Source organism: Pithys albifrons, chromosome 7 (assembly GCF_047495875.1).
Source record: "Pithys albifrons albifrons isolate INPA30051 chromosome 7, PitAlb_v1, whole genome shotgun sequence".
NCBI lineage: Eukaryota > Metazoa > Chordata > Aves > Passeriformes > Thamnophilidae > Pithys > Pithys albifrons.
In genome coordinates, this window is record NC_092464.1 from 40,617,135 (window position 1) to 40,617,337 (window position 203).

The 203-nt window shown below is 32.0% G+C and overlaps 1 protein-coding gene across 1 annotated transcript in view; it reads left to right on the forward strand.

Moving 5' to 3' along the window:
• The window catches only part of CMC1 (C-X9-C motif containing 1), a 49,938-nt gene that overhangs the window by 44,157 nt on the left and 5,578 nt on the right, over window positions 1-203 (forward strand). The window lies entirely within an intron of this gene.

Here is a 203-nt window from a genome sequence, read left to right on the forward strand (position 1 = left end):
TTTTCTCTTGGTGGCTTCACTATAAAGGCTCAGGAGAAAAAGGTATCTTGAGAGAATGCAGAGCAACTTAGTATTTCGAGTTTACAAAGATAACAAAAGGTATTCTAATATTGAAGGAAGGCAAGTTTTCTTTACATGTTAATAAGCAATATCTGTTCCATATTTCAAGATGAAAAAGTATTATGTATTCTTCTGTCTTGTAG